General features: G+C 41.9%; 1 protein-coding gene across 1 annotated transcript in view; it reads left to right on the top strand.

Annotated features, from left to right (window-relative positions):
• LOC126322655 (inositol polyphosphate multikinase-like) overlaps positions 1-16,828 on the top strand; it is a 347,524-nt gene that overhangs the window by 93,546 nt on the left and 237,150 nt on the right. The window contains exon 2 of the mRNA XM_049994513.1: positions 3,172-3,304. The gene's annotated coding sequence lies outside the window, so the exon portion shown is untranslated. The remainder of the gene's footprint in view (positions 1-3,171; positions 3,305-16,828) is intronic.

Here is a 16,828-nt window from a genome sequence, read left to right as displayed (position 1 = left end):
AACAGTTGTCGCAGTGTAATTTACATACACAAAGCTCCACTGTTTAATAACATATTTCGATTTTACTTTGTGCAATATTAAAAATATGTTCCAGATCGAGATACGAATCTAGACCCAATCTTTACGCGGACTGAAAGTGGCTTATCCGCATCCTATGTGTTGTTTCCAGAATAAAGACAACTATATTTGGTTCAGAAGCGTTACACTGTTGCACAAAATAAACAATTGCAGTTTATTGACGACATAGGGTTTTTAGCAGGTATTCATTGAAAAGGAGATTACGTCAGACTAAAATGAAGAGGAAAACAGCGACAAGCCAATCGAAGTAGGACAAGTACAGAAAAAGTAATAGTGTCACCAGATTTCTTGTTTGACTTTTGAGACAATAACTCAGATGTGCATCTTATTATTGTTATATTGTGGAATGTTGATTATCCTCACAAAAGAATTACTCTTCGAAGTTTCAGATACAGATGCAACATAGACAACTACCTCATTGCTCTTTGGTGTACAAGCAATTTCGAAAGTTGCTTGCCAGACTGTTTCTCAGCGCCCTGGACATGGAAATGGCAACAGCGTACGAGACGATAAATTTACACCGAATATTTCATCTGGTAAATGGACATCAGTATTTTCCCCCGATATATCGGGGCTTTATACATTGCCTGACAGAAAAAGTAAAGCTCCAGAAGGGGAGTAGAAAGTATGTGGTGTTACTTTGGTGATTGTAGAACCGAGACACATTTACAAAGATTGTAGTAGTATGGGCCCACTTTTCAGTACGACGTTGCACTACTTCTGACTGGGATGATTGCTCTAGTTCCAGAAAATTCGATGTTGAAGCTTTATGGGCACCGCCTAGCGAGCGTAGCGCAGCAGCTAAGGTTCCCAGCTACCGTGCTTTCGGTAGGGGTTCCATTCCTGGCTGTGTACTCTTTTTTCAGTTTCATATCATTAAATAGTATATGCAGCTGAGGAAAGATTCTGCATACAGACGAAAATACTGATCCCTATATTTGGCCTCGATTGTGCAATTAATATCGATCGATCCGGTTGCCAGTATCAGTCGACGCACAGTAGATCCCTTGCAGAACAGGGAGCGAAATCCGTCCATGTGCAGAAGAAAGATCTGAGCAAAATCAGCCATTCATTCGTAGTACAGTATACTATAACTGCGTCAGGACAAAAATTACCCCACCAAAATGAAGAGCACTTTGCCATAGCTGTTTATTTTTACAGACAAGTTAAAATATTAAGGAAAAAATTCAAAATTGCTTAAGTCTAATAGAGAAATAGCTCAAAGGAAACATTCCATAAAAATACATTCTTCAATTCTGCATCAATTTAGAGCACCTTCTTCGCAGGGGAGATCAAATACGCGTGGTTCGCATCGAAGTTCTACGGAAAAACGGCATTATTTTTGAATTTAAACGAAATGTGCTTTCCGGTGTCGCTTCTGAAAAATCCTTGTGCCTGCAAGGTGATAACTTCCATTAAATGTGCCTCGTTCTCTACGAATTTTTATTTCGGTTGGTTCCAAAACAAGTACCAACCGGAATTCTGTTCTAACATGGCAATCGATGCAAACTATACCGAAAAAGACGATTCTGTAATTTGAAGAAAGTGTGGCTGTAATCACCGATTTACTGAAATTTCCACTGCGAAAACGACTATCAATGAATAATTTTGCATGACATATACTTTTTAATGATCTTCTATACGATAAAACTGAAAAACGGAAAGAGAAAGTACTCAGGCAAAATTGGAACCCGTAACGCCGGCGTATTAGGCGCAAACCTTACCCACTGCGCTCACTTGGTGGAAATATGATTAATATTGCGGGTACAGGAAGTATGCATAAAGCTTCAACAAAGATTTTATCGAAAATTAGGGGCTGTCGCGTGAAAGCCGCTAGTCAGGTACTCAGAGCAGGTCCGTCTACAAGATATCTAAGACTCATCAAAATCCGTGTTTAACAGGTCTGATTTTAAGTTAAAATCGCCAGTTATTCCCATAAATACTGGTTTATTGGTGAAGCCGCATTCACTCGTGACGCTATCAATGACACTCGTAACCCTACGTCGCCGGTTCGACGAAAACTTGCGTGCCATTGAGGAAACACATTTTCAAGAAAGCTTCTCTGTAAATGGATGGTGTGATATGATAGTCCACTGTGATTGAGTCTGTTATGTTACCGCATGGCCTCACAGGGCCCCGTTAAGAAGACTTTTTTGAAAACGAGCGTTCAGTATCATTTGACGAGGTTTCTTTGAATACAAGAATGGGTAGATTCTTTGGCATAACTGGGTCGCTGTACTTGCTGATCGTTAGGTGACATAGTTCAAACGTAACTTCCTCTTAAGATCGATCGACAGAAACGGTCACATATTTCTTAGCCACTAAGGGAAACAGAAGAGACAAATTTATCGTTCAGATTATGAATATTTATAACCCAATAAAAGAACGCAAAGATAACATCAGAACAGCCACACTGGGTACGGTGTAGAGAATTTTAAAGTGCGGAGATGGAGTTTATGAAAATCAACTCTGAACTTACTGTTTGCTTTTGCTTAACACCTTGAGTGAATATTTCTTTGGGCTGTATTCTAACAGATGTAAAAATTGGACTAATATTGTATGGAATGTTATATTCGAATTAGTGTATACTTTCGCCTCCTGAAATATTCCGTATTCTTTCTGAAACAGCTTGTGTACTCATGTTTCCTTAAATAACAACGTCGTGATTGAATCAGCAAAAAATGTGTATAATTTTGTTCACGAGCGACTAAGGGTGACACAAGATTTCGTATTAATAGTTCACATTATTTGAATATAAAAATAAGGGTTTTGAAAAACTGTCACGAGAAATAGAGCTACTGTTACGTTCTTCCATCCAATGAGAGGCATTGTTCTACGAGTGTCGTCTGCTACGCTTTTTTACTTGTAGCCTTAGTTCATTCCGCGTCCGTACGGTATAGCTGGAATGTCTACCGGAAACGTAGTCCAACTGACGGGGTTGCACTACGAGACGTAGCACATGGCAAAGCACTTTGTAAGGAGCAAAGTGCTCCTCAGTCAGCTATCATTGTGGATAAAAAAGTGTTTGAATGCTTATGCTTCCTTCAGCGGCATGTACTGCTTTCTTGACAAACGCCATTTTTTTGTTGACAGGTTGAATGCGGCGGAATCTAATACTGGCCCAAAGACAATATCTCTATCAGTTGACTAGCAGTCAGTCAGAGAGGCTGAATCTGTCGTCGCAGTTCCCTACAACATTAACCAGCATCTGATACAGAGGAGGAAGGTAAGATAAAAATGTATTTGAGACTACGACTTCCTGATTCTGACGAGGAAAATTGTAAGGTTTCTATCTCTTTGCTGTTCTCAGTTCTTTAAGGTCAAGACGTTTAGTTCAATCTTTCCTTTTTTTCATTTCGTCCATCCTCTTTTTTGTTTCTGTTTCCTCAGGTAAATAGTCGCTTTTAAAACTAGTATCAGGCTCCATCTGTGAATTTCCACAACAAATTAGTCGTGAATAAATAAACATCAGTTTAGAGAGAAAATAGCATTTATTAGTGTTTATGATATAACTTTCAGTATGTTGTTAGCAAGTGCGGACTTGCGAGTCCTGTTTGCGATTCTGCTTTAGTGAGTGATACTTTCGACGGACAAGCCCGTACTGTGTCCCCGTACTGCCAAGCGCCGACGTCTGTGGTGTATGACAAAGAGATAGCCACGAGTTATTGTACGGGTACAGTGCTAGTAAGTCATTAATTGCTTACTAAGCACCTTTACTTTACAAAACTTCCACTTAATATTCAAATTGTTTGTAGCCGAAGTTATTTATTTTTTTCATAGCCGATTGTACTGACGTAAGCAACTATGGTAGGTAGCAAATGCCCATTATAATCCTGGCAGTGCAGTTGCTTTTCTCAACCAGTATTTAACTGGATAGGGGAGGCGAGAGGGCGCCGTGCAATTTGTGCTCATCATACTGTGCTCTGATGCCCTGGATAAATCTCAAATCCTTTCACTGTCAGTCGTGGGACGATCCGTCTGTCGGACAGGGTCATTAAACTCGGCGGTCCACATTAACAAGGCGATAGGATAGGCGGCTATGTGGGATTTCCGGCCGTGGTGTTTTCGACCCTTTTGTCAGTGCCGCAGGTCCTGTGGAACTTCTAAGCAAACAGTTTTGCAACGTGGGTTTTCCGACCACGCCCTCCCGCACTGCTAATTTACGTCAGTCGTTCACCACCCTTTTATTATTCCTTATTAGGTTTCCTGTAACGTCAATTCAGACGAAAGTATAATTTGGTACGAAGGATAAGTTGAAGCCAAGGGCATAACTATGAACTACTACTATCGAAATTCACCAAACCGCTCGTTAGCTTTAAATCCACATCGTAGGTGAGCCAACTGGATCACTACCATTGGTTTTCTATGGTGATAGTCTACATAACATTACTAAGATACTGAAAAGTTTAGTACAGTAAACCGATGCACCAGCGCCACCTCCCGCTACCCTAATTCTGATGGTAAATATTCGAGCTAGCTACCTTCAGATTTAGAACTAGCACGTTTCCTCAGGTCAGCGGCCTCGTTTACTGTAGTAAGTCGTTATAAAAATGGTAAAGAGGTATATGTTCTGTCATTTGCGTCTCTTATAAAGGAATTTTGTTAATTAAGTGACTGGTAGTAGATTTGACAAAATGTCGACTAGATAAGATACGAAAACGCTGCAGCAGCATTCAGAGGCCCAGTGAAACAGGACGCGGCAGGTGTAAAAACCAGGGGGGAGTTTGCTCGGTAGGCTACGGAACGGCGCTGCTGTGTGGGAGCTCTGTCAGTGTTATCTGTGTGCCGATAATCATTCGCGATAGTGAAGAGCCTGACTGCTCAGTTATCGTAGTAGGATTGAAACTGCTCGAAACAGTCGGCTGAAATACAGAAACGGCGAAAAAAAAAAAAAAAAAAAAGAGCTGCAGTGGCTTCGACATAGCGGAACTTAAATGTACGTGAAATTCAGAGTGAGCAGATAAAACGATCCAATTTTTAGAGCAATATGTAAGCAGTTTCCGGAACGAGAGAAGTGGGAGAACATTGAAACCCCACGGGGCTCTCCAGGCTGCAATTTAGTATTTGTTATCAGATGCCTATGCTCATAAACGTTGTTAAACTTGTGCCGGCATGTATTATTGACTCCATTGTAAGTAGGCTGTTTAGGTTTTCTTTTTGGTAATGCCACGTAGCGCTCTGTATGAAAAATCACTGGCTGTGCTGTGTGCAGTCTGTGGGTAGTTTGCATTGTTGTCTGCCATTGTAGTGTTGGGCAGCGGCAGCTGGATGCTAACAGCGCGTAGCGTTGCGCAGTTGGAGGTGAGCCGCCAGCAGTGGTGGACGTGGGGAGAGAGATTGCGGAGTTTTGAAATTTGTAAGAATTGGTGTCATGAACTGATATACATATTATGACTATAAAGGTTTGTTCTCTGTTAAAATCTTTCATTTGCTAACTGTGCCTATCAGTAGTTAGTGACTTCCGTAGTTTGAATCTTTTAGTTAGCTGGCAGTAGTGGCGCTCGCTGTATTGCAGCAGTTTGAGTAACGAAGATTTTTGGTGAGGTAAGCGATTTGTGAAACATATAGGTTAATGTTAGTCAGGGCCATTCTCTTGTAGGGATTATTGAAAGTCAGATTGCGTTGCGCTAAAAACTATTGTGTGTCAGTTTAAAAACATTCTTGTATAATTTTTCTAAGGGGACGTTTCACCATCTGTACTGGGACTAGCAAATATGCTAAGGTCGTAGGTTAACCAGCTGAGAGAATCGAATATTGATTAATAATGTTCAAGAGAGGCGACGGAGGGGGTGGGGGGAAGGGGCAAGTGTAGATTTAGTTTCGGCCAGAGAACCGGATCTTTACATACTCCGTCTACATCTGTACTTTGCTGTTTGTGGTGGAGGGTACATAGTTTACAGTATCATCTTCTGAAGGTACACAGGAAGAAAGACTGTCGGTGTCCCTCCATGGGGGCCTGTATTTCTTTAATTTCAGGTTTACGTGAGCATTACTTCAGATATATGTTGGAGGAATGAGTACGTATCATAACTTACTTTGGAACATGCAAAACAAGCGAAAGAAAGCTGTGCCACTCTGGACACAGATGGGCCAATTGGGACCGTCCGACCGCCGTGTCAAACTCAGCCAGCGGCGTCATCGCGATGCGGTATAGAGGGCCATCGAATCAGCGCACCGTTCTTGCCTTGTAGACATTGGAGCCGCTTCTTTTCACTCAAGAGCTCCTCAATTGATATCAGGAGTCCGAGTGGACTTCTTTCCCCCCTTCCACAAGGAAAAATCCCTCGCAGTGCCGGAACTGAACCCATGCCCTCTGAATGGTAGCCATCTGCTCCGACTACTCAGCTAGAGTGACGAACACTTTGGAACTTAGAATCTTGTTAAATGTACGTGTGACGAATTGTGCAACTGATCTTTGACTCTTTCTCTCTCCTCTTTGAATTCAACTTAGTAAGGGACCGAGAAGGACTAACAGCACTAAAGAAGTTGCGTAACCTGAGTCTTGTAAACGACATCTTTACTTCTCCTATGGATTCTTCCAGTCAGGTTTGTTTTCACCCAAGCCTGGTTTATGTGTCGTTGCACGTTAAACCTCTCCGTACTCAGAACGGCACTATCACTGTATCTTGAGATACTCGGGACGCCACCTTCATTCTGAAGGTTTCGGAGGACTATTGAGTGAAATGGGTGAGCGGAAACTAAACTTGGTTATCGGCGCATCAGTCTGCTGCTGAAGAACGACGTACTGCTCGAAGACTCCAAATCAGGACAGGACGTATAGCTGATGGAATCGGGGAGAGCCAAACCTGTGAGTCGTAGACACACTCTGGAGAGGTTCTCTCCTGATCCACACCGTACCCGTACACGACCGACACTTGTAAGCAGGCAGGACGTATTCCTATCCCTCTACACTTCTGACCGCCCTTCCGTCCTTCATCCTCTTGCGACACCGCTGGGAGGATGTCCATGAGGAGTGTGGAACTTTGGCTGAGCGGGCACACACGTAGCCCTCTGCTACAAGCAGTCTAATCCCAACTGTCTACGTGGACACCCTGGGCCATAAATTTGCTCATGTCTGTGCAGCATAGATCGGTCTGCCACCGATGTCGTCACAGCACTCCAATCTTGACGTATTCTTCTTATATGATCATCCAGAATGTGCTGTACAGGTATGAGAGTATTCATTTGGCCATCGTTACCAGCACTGCACCACCGACGACGCGCTACGCCCAGCTGGTACAGCAAATAGTAGCATTCGGCCTCTCAAAGGTGCGCGATCCGACCCCTCTCAGAATCATCCAGCTGACCAAAACAGGAAGGAATAAGTCGTCCTAAGCTACTTGATTAGTGCCAACCTCTTCTAACATGCATCGCTATTTAAGGCTCAGGTACCGATGGTGCATGTGTATCTACAGTGATGAAGAATCCTTAGAAGCCTTTATCGGGCTAACCGCTGCAACTCGGCAGACACGTATTAACGGCTGATTAAAATCAGCTTAACGTTGCTTTTCCATCCGTGTGTACTACTCTGCGTTTATTTCCAACGAATTTCACTGTGTTAATTTCGATGCTTTCACCACGTTCTAGGAAAATATTTAATCAGATAAAATCTTCTCTGATTTGTGCCAACTGCCGTTATCGTAGGTATACACGCAGCTAATAATGCCAGTTCCGACAGTCAGTACTTTTACTCCTGACGACGATGGCGGAGAATTTTATTGGAATTGACGCAGCTTGAAAACAAAAGAAGATTTTATCCACTCATGTCACAGCTAACGACTCCGAGGAGAATATTTCATCGGTAATTTTATCCCCGACAACGAATTACATCATTAAGTATATTCAACACAGTTTCGGATACGTACTGCCTATAGGTAGTCTATTAAAATTTTCCTCTGCTATGCGAAGTTCAGTCACTGTTTATTTCAGACTTTACCTAGCTTTGTCTAATCTTTACCAAGCTTTATCATAATGATGAAGAGTAGCCTGAAGTTTAAGAGAATAGTCAGGAAGAATCTTTGCGCAAAGAAGTGGGATACCGTGGAACTGAGGAATGAAGAGATACGCTTCAAGTTCTCTGAGGCTATAGGTACTGCGATAGTGAATAGCTCAATAGACAGTTCCGTTAAAGAGGAATGGAAATCACTAAAAAGGGCAGGCATAGAAGCTGGGAAGGAAAACGTTGGTGAAAGAAAGGTAAATACGAAGAAACCGTGGATAACAGAAGAAATACTTCAGCTGATCGACGAAAGAAGGAAGTACAAAAATGTTTAGGGAAATTCAGGAATAGTTAATACAAGCCATTGAAGAATTAAATAAATGGGAAGCTAAGGCGAAATGGCTACGTGAAAAATGTGAAGAAATCGAAAAAGAAAATGTTGTCATCCGCACATCAGCACATAGAAGAGTCAAACCAACTTTCTGTGAAATGAAAAGCAAGGGCGGTAACATTAAGAGTGCAATGGGAATTCCACTATTAAATGAGGAGAGGAGAACGGATAGGTGGAAAAAGTACGTTGAGGCCCTCTCTGAGTGGGAGAACTTACTTGATGACGTTGTAGAATAAGAAACAAACGTCGCTGGGGAAGAGACAGGAGATCTAGTATTGGATTCAGAATTTAAAGGAGCTTTGAAAGACTTAAAATCAAATAAGGAACAAGGGGTGCACAAAATTACTTTGGAATTTCTAAAATCACTGGGGGAAGTGGCAACAAAACGATTATTCATGTTGGTGTGTAGAATATATGAGACTGGCGATATATCAACAGACTTTCGGAAAATATCATCCACACAATTCCTGAGGTTTCAAGAACGAGAATCACCGCACGATCAGCTTAACAGCTCATGCAACTAAGTTAGTGGCAAGAATAATAATACAAAAGAAAAAAGAAAAGATAATTGAGGATCTGTTAAATGACGATCAGTTTGACTTTAGGAAAAGGAAATGAACAAGATAGCCAGTTCTGACGTTACTAGTGATAGTAGAAGCAAGACTAAAGAAAAATCAAAACACGGTCATACGATTTATCGACCTGGAAAAGCGATTGACATGTAAAATGGCTCGAGATGTTCGAAATTCTGACAAATGTAGCGGTAGCTACAGGGAAAGACGGATAATATACAGCATGTACAAGAACCAAGAGGGAACGACAAGACTGGAAGACCAAGAAGGAAGTGCTCGCATTAAAAACGGTATAAGGCAGAGATATGGTCTTTCGCCCCTACTATTCAGTCTGTGCAACGAAAAAGCAATGAGAGAAATAAAAGAAAGGTTCAAGAGGGAGATTAAAGTTCAGGATGAAAGAATATAAATGATAAGATACAGTCTAATAAGTTCAGAGTATGGACTGGGAGTAAATAGAAGAAATATGAAATTAATGAGAGGTAGGAGAAATGAGAACTGCAAGAATCTGAACATCAGAATTGCAGATCACGAAGTAGACGAAGGTAAGAAATTCTGCCACATAGGCATCAAAATAATCTGTGACAGGCGGACCAAGGAGGGCATAAAAAGTAGACTAGCATAGGCAAAAAGGATATTCCTAGACAAGAGAAGTCTGCCAATATCAAAAATAGGTCTTCATTTGAGTAAGAAATCTCTGAGAATACACGTTTGGAGCATAGCATTGAATAGTTGTGAGATACGAAGTGGGAGAACCGGAAGAGAATAGAATCGAAGAATTTGAGATATGGTGCTACAGGAGATTATTGAAAATTAGGTGGACTGATAAGGTAAGGAATGAGGAGTTCTCCAGAGAATCGGCGAGGAAAGGAACATATGGAAAACACTGACAAGAAAAAGGGACAGAGTGATAGGATATCTGTTAAGACATCAGAGAATAACTTCCATGGTACTAGAGGGAGATGCAGAGGGTAAAAATTGTAGAAGAAGACAGAGACTGGAATACATTTAGCAGATAAATGAGGACGTAGGTTGAAATTGCTACTCTGAGATGAAAAAGTTGGCACAGGACAGGAATTCGTGGCTGACCGCATCAAACTAGTCAGAAGACTCATGACAAAAATATTTAAAAAATACATCCGGAGTCCTTATATGTGGAAAGTGTGCCCGTTACCACCACCTTCATAAGTAATGTGTTGAAGTTACCTAGCTGTAGTTTTTCACTGTGACGGAGGTAGCTTGAAAGTGGCCAAGGGGGCGAATTTAGCTAAAAGCGTAAAAAATATATAATAAAATTTCTTGAAGTTTTCCCCGCCGTACAATAAGCACTGTAAAATAACATTACATTAAACGTTAGCGGTACGCTTGTCTACTGCAGACCAATAAATGTGCAGTGGCTGGACATTGTATTTCCACAGACCTTTCCATGAATTACGAGAAAGTCCAGAAACTGACCACAGCCTCATCCTACTGGGATTCAGCAGCCAACCAAGCTGTGGGAATGTAATTAGGAGACAACCTGCTCAACCAAGAGAAGAAAGTTTTCCAGCTCGACAAATCATGAAAATCTCCCATTTCACGTCACCGCTCTCAAAGGGAATACTGTTCTAAGGCTTCGCTGCCTCGCATTCCAAGACATGCCATACACAATACTCAACCAAATAATTCTTAAGCACCGTGGATTACTACACAGTGCAAAATTCTATAAAAGTCTTGCAAGCGACACACCTTGAGAATAGCTGAAAGATTGTAAGCCGAAATATCGGTACACGAGTTAATAATATCGGATCCACTCCCTAAAAATGATGGAATATGAAATAAAATGTTTCTTCAGAAATATAAACAGCCTACGCGGGACAATGATTACTCCCAAGAACTTTACCTAGAGTTACCTTACTCCGATGTAGATGGGTTACCAAGAATGTTATCATGAGCACACTACTAAATAATCAACAAGTTATATCGTAGAATCACAACAACATCAAAGCGTAGAATTACAACATCAAAGCATCGTACGGAATGGTGGTTATCGTCAAAAAAAGTTTTTTTTTTATGTGTCAAGTTTGTACGTAGGACAAAACTTGCAAGAGAGTTTAGATAGACATACTTCCAGTCGAATTAATTATGTATTGGGCTTCCTGACCTTACCAGTTCCCGCAGGTGCTACAGTACGTTAAACAACGAATACTGTTCCCTATTGTTATTGCTGTGGTCTTCAGTCAAGAGACTGTTTTCATGCAGTGTTCCATGCTACTCTATCCTGTGCAAGCTTCTTCATTTCTGAATAACTACTGCAACCTACATCCTTCTGAATCTGTTAAGTGTACTCATGCCTTCGCCACCCTCTACTATTTTTACCCACCACGCTGCCCTCCAATACTAAATTGATGATCCCTTGATGCATCAGAAAGTATACTACCAAACCGATCCCTTCTTATAGTTAAGTTGTATCACAAATTCCTCTTCTCCCCAATTCTATTCAGTACCTCCTCATTAATTACGTGAGCCACCCATCTAATCTTCAGCATTCTTCTGTACCACCACATTTCGAGAGCTTCTATTCTCTTCCTGTATAAAATATTTATTGTCCGTGTTTCACTTCCACACATGGCTACACTCCATACAAATACTTTCAGAAAAGGCTTTGTGGCACTTAAATCTATACTCGATGTTAACAAATTTCTCTTCTTCAGAAATACTTTCATTCCCATTGTCAGTCTACATTTTATATCCACTCTACTTCGACCATCATCAGTTATTTTGCTGCCCAAATAGCAGAACTCATCAACTACTGTAACTGTCTCATTTCCTTATCTAATTCCCTCTGCATCATGATTTAATTCGACTACATTCCATTATCCTCGTTTTGCTTATTTTGATGTTCATCTTAAACGCTCCTTTCGAGACACTGTCCATTCCGTTCAACTGCTCTTCAAGGTCCTTCTCTGTCTCTGACAGAAATACAATCTCAAATTTTTCATTTCTTCTCCATGGATTTTAATTCTAACTCCAAATTTTTCTTTTGATTTCCTTACTGCTTACTCAATATACGGATTGAATAACAACCCTGTCTCATTCCCTTCTCAATCACTGCTTCCCTTTCGTGCCCCTCGACTCTTATAACTGCCATCTGGCTTCTGCACCAATTCTAAATAGCCTTTCGGTCCCTGTGGTTTACTCCTGCCACCTTCAGACTTTGAAAGAGAGTATTCCCGTCAACATTGTCAAAAGCTTTCTCTTAGTCTACAAATGCTATAAACGTAGATTTGCCTTTCCTTAACCTATCTTCTATGACAAGTAGTAGGGTTAGTATTGCCTCACGTGTTCCAACATTTCTACGGAATCCAAACTGTTCTTCATCGAGGTTGACTTCTACCAGTTTTTCCATTCGTTTGTAAAGAATTCGGGTTCGTATTTTGCAGCCGTGGCTTATTAAACAGATAGTTCGGTAATTTTCACACCTGTCAACACACGCTTTCTTTGGGATTGGAATTATTACATTCTTATTGAAGTCTGAGGGTATTTCGCCTGTCTCATATATTCTTGCTCACCAGATGGTAGAGTTTGTCAGGGCTGGCTCTCCTAAGGCTATCAGTAGCTCTAATGGAATGTACTTTACTCCCAGTGCCTTGTTTCGACTTTGGTCTTTCAGTGCTCTGTCAAACTCTTCACGCAGTATCATATCTCCCATTTCATTTTCATTTACATCCTCTTGCATTTCCATAATATTGCCCTAAGTACATCGTCCTTGTATAGACCATCTATATACTCCTTCCACCTTTCTGCCTTCCCTTCTTCGCTTAGAACTGGTTTCCCATCTGAGCTCTTGGTATTCGTACAAGTGGTTCTCTTTTCTCCAAAGGTCTCTTTAATTTTCCTGTAGGCAATATCTATCTTATCCCTAGTGATATATGCCTCTACTTCCTCATATTTGTCCTGCAGTCATCCCTGCTCAGCCATTTTGCACTTCCTTTGATCTCATTTTTGAGCCGTTTGTGTTCTTTTTTGCCTGCTTAATTTACCGATTTTTTTATATTTTCTCCTTTCAGCAATTAAATTCAATATCTCTTCCGTTACCCAAAGATTTCTAATATCCCTCCTATTTTTACATACTCGATTCTCTGCTGCCTTCACTATTTCATCTCTCAAAGCAACCCATTATTCTTCTACTGTATTTATTTCCCCCGTTCTTGTCAATCGTTTCCCAATCCTCTCTCTGAAACTCCCTACAACCTCTGGTTCTTTCAGTTTATTTAGGTCCCATCTTCTTAAATTCCCACGTTTTGCTGTTTATTCAGTCTTAATGTGCAGTGCATAACCAATAGATTGTGGTCAGAATCCACATCTGGCCCTGGAAATGACTTACAATTTAAAACGTGGTTCCTAAATTTCCGTCTTACCATTATATAATCTATCTGCAACCTTCTAGTGTCTCCTGGCCCCATCCACGTATACAACCTTCTTTCATGGTTCTTTAATCAAGTGTTAGCTATAATTAAGTTATGCTCTGCGCACAATTCTATCAGACGGCTTCTTATTTCATTCCTTACCTCCATTCCATATTCACCTATTACTTTTCCTTCTTTTGCTTTTCCTACTATCGAATTCCAGTCCCCAATGACTATTAAATTTTCGTCTCCCTTTACTATCTGAATAATATCTTTTATCTCATCGTAGATTTCTTCAATCTCTTTGTCATCTGTGGAGCTAGTTGTTGAACAAACTTGTACTACTGTTGTTGGCGTGAGCTTCGTGTCTATCTTTGCTAAAATAATGCGTTCACTACGCTGTTCATAGTAGCTTACCTGCGCTTTTATTTTTTATTCATTATTAAACCTACTCCTGCATTCCCCGTATTTGATTTTTTATTTATAATCCTGTATTCAGCTGACCAGAAGTCTTGTTCCTCCTGCCACAGAACTTCACTAATTCCAACTATATCTAGCTTTAACCTATTCATTTCTCTTTTTAAATTTTCTAACCTACCTGCCCAATTAAGGGATCTGACATTCCACGCTCCGATCCGTAGAATGCCAGTTTTCTTTCTCCTGATAACTACGTTCTCCTGAGTAGTCCCCACCCGGAGATCTGAGTTGGGGACTATTTTACCTCCAGAATATTTTACCCAAGAGGACGCCATAATCAAAAATGGCTCTGAGCACTAATGGGACTTAACATCTAAGGCCATCAGTCCCCTAGAATTTAGAACTTCTTAAACCTAACTAACCTAAGGACATCAGACACATCCATACCCCAGGCAGGATTCGAACCTGCGACCGTAGCGGTCGCGCGGTTCCGGACCGAAGCGCCTAGAACCGCTTGGCCACTCTGGCCGGCACGCCATCGTCATTTAGCCATTCAGTACAGCTGCATGCCCTCGGGAAAAATAACGGCTGTAGTTTCCCCTTTCTTTCAGCAGTTCGCAATACCAGCACAGCAAGGCCGTTTTGGTTAATGTTACAAGGCCAGATCAGTCAATCATATCGACTGTTGCCCCTGCAACTACTGAAAAGGCTGCTGCCCCTCTTCAGGAACCACACGTTTGTCTGGGCTCTCAACAGATACCCCTCCGTTGTGGTTGCACCTGCGGTACGGCTATCTGCATTGCTGAGGCATGCAAGCCTCCTCACCAACGACACGATCCATGGTTCATGGGAGGGGGCACTGTTCCTTACAGCGTAATATTTTGTAGGTATTCAGTGCGTCCAGCTCATCGCTGTCGATTGCGCACACTTAGTGTTCTCAACTGTTGTTTTCCGCATTATTACGTGATGCACACCTTACGCAACTGAATCCTCTCTTTCATCTATAAATTTTTAGTACGCTGATACCACCTGACGGCTTCCTTGTAAATCTCCGCTTCGGCGTTTCAACACTCAGATTTCAATGTTATTTGACCTCGAATGTTATTTGTCCTCTGAAGATTTACATTTTGATGTCCTGCTTCTTACCGTGATTGCTAAAATTCTTTTGAGCTCTCTCTGTCTGCCTGTCTCTGTCTGTCTGTCTGTCTGTCTCTCTCTCTCTATTACACACACAAAGACACACATACACAAACACACACACACACACACACACACACACACACACACACACACACACTGCTACTGTATGACCATCACGTCGTAATCAGCAGATAACAGAGACTGCATTCGATCGTCTTACGACGTACACAGTTATTTGCTTGTACTTCATGCTAGATACCTACATCTTGAACACAAGTCAAGGGCTAATAATCCTGTCCCGTCCTATGCTCTCGATGTTATACACTACTGGCCATTAAAATTGCTACACCACGAAGATGACGTGTTACAGACGCGAAATTTAACCGACAGGAAGAATATTCTGTGATATGCAAATGATTAGCCTTTCAGAGCATTCACACATTGTTGGCGCAGGTGGCGACACCTACACCGTGCTGACATGAGGAAATTTTGCAACCGATTTCTCATACACAAACAGCAGTTGACCGGCGTTGCCTGGTGAAACGTTGTTGTGATGCCGCGTGTAAGGAGGCGAAATGCGTACCATCACGTTTCCTACTTTGATAAAGGTCGGATTGTAGCGTATCGCGATTGCGGTTTATCGTATCGAGACATTGCTGCTCGCGTTGGTCGAGATCCAATGACTTTTACCAGAATATGGAATTGGGTACACTGGGGTAATACGGAACGCCGTGCTGGATCCCAACGGCCTCGTATCACTAGCAGTCGAGATGACAGGCATCTTATACGCATGGCTGTAACGGATCGTGCAGCCACGTCTCGATTCCTGAATCAACAGATGGGGACGTTTGCAAGACAACAACAATCTGCACGAACAGTTCGACGACATTTACAGCAGCATGGACTATCAGCTCGGAGACCATGGCTGCGGTTACCCCTGACGCTGCATCACAGACAGGAGCGCCTGCGATGGCGTACTCAACGACGAACCTGGCTGCACTAATGGCAAAACGTCATTTTTTCGGCTGAATCCAGATTCTGTTTACAGCATCATGTTGGTCGCATCCGTGTTTGGCGACATCGCGGTGTACGCATATTTTTTTTGAAGCGTACATTCGTCATCGCCATACTGGCGTATCACCCGGCGTGATGGTATTGTTCGCATTGTCGGCACTTTTAACAGTGGACGTTACATTTCAGATGTGTTACGACCCGTTGCTCTACCCTTAATTCGATCCCTGCGAAACCCTACATTTCAGCAGGATAATGCACGACCGCATGTTGCAGGTCCTGTACAGGCCTTCCTGGATACAGAAAATGTTCAGCTGCTGCCTTGGCCAGTACATTCTTCAGATCTCTCACCAATTGCAAACGCCTGGTCAATGGTGGCCGAGCAACTGGCTCGTGACAATACGCCAGTCACTACTCATGATGAACTGTGGTATCGTGTTGAAGTTGCATGGGCAGCTGTATCTGTCTATACATGCCATCCAAGCTCCGTTTGACTCAATGCCCAGGCGTATCAAGGCCGTTATTACGGCCAGAGGTGGTTGTTCTGGGTACTGATTTCTCATGATCTATGCACCCAAATTGCGCGAAAATGTAATCACATGTCAGTTCTAGTATAATATATTTGTCCAATGAATACCCGCTTATCATCTGCATTTCTTCTTGGTGTAGCAATTTCAATGGCCAGTAGTGTACATACAGCTTACGCCATCGAATGTTTCCGAGGATCATTTCCGCGATAATAATGATTTCAATCGTCTCTGTCTTCTCTGAAGTTGCAGGGAGAGCCCACTTTTATGGCTCTTTTAACTGAGCTTGAATTCTGGACACTTACAGCACAGTTACTGTCTGTTTTGCTCTTTTAAGTCAGTTCATAAATTACGTAAAAACGGAG

This window comes from Schistocerca gregaria, chromosome 2 (assembly GCF_023897955.1).
Source record: "Schistocerca gregaria isolate iqSchGreg1 chromosome 2, iqSchGreg1.2, whole genome shotgun sequence".
Lineage (NCBI taxonomy): Eukaryota > Metazoa > Arthropoda > Insecta > Orthoptera > Acrididae > Schistocerca > Schistocerca gregaria.
This window is presented reverse-complemented; position numbering and strand designations above follow the sequence as displayed.